The sequence below is a fragment of the Marmota marmota genome, unplaced genomic scaffold (assembly GCF_001458135.2).
Source record: "Marmota marmota marmota unplaced genomic scaffold, marMar, whole genome shotgun sequence".
In the NCBI taxonomy this organism is placed as follows: Eukaryota; Metazoa; Chordata; class Mammalia; order Rodentia; family Sciuridae; genus Marmota; species Marmota marmota.
In genome coordinates this window covers 1773118-1773377 of record NW_025999863.1, presented here as the reverse complement: position 1 = coordinate 1773377, position 260 = coordinate 1773118, and positions in this window count along the sequence as shown.

The following is a 260-nucleotide window of genomic DNA, read 5'->3' as shown; positions in this document are numbered from 1 at the left end:
CACAGACGCGGCGACAGGAAGCGCGGCCCAGGCGAACTCCCGGCGCGTCAGTCTTTCGAGCCGCGGTCGGCGGAACCCGGAGAATCGTCCTATCAGAGCAGACGGGGCGGAGCCCAGGAACAATCGCGAGTTTGGGAGCGCGCCCTGCGTACTGGCCAATCAAGAGCTCCGGGAGGAAACCGTCCAATTGAGAGCTCTGGCGTGGGCAGCAGGAACCAATCAGAGGCCGGGGCGGGGCTCGCTCCCAGTGGCTGGCGGAC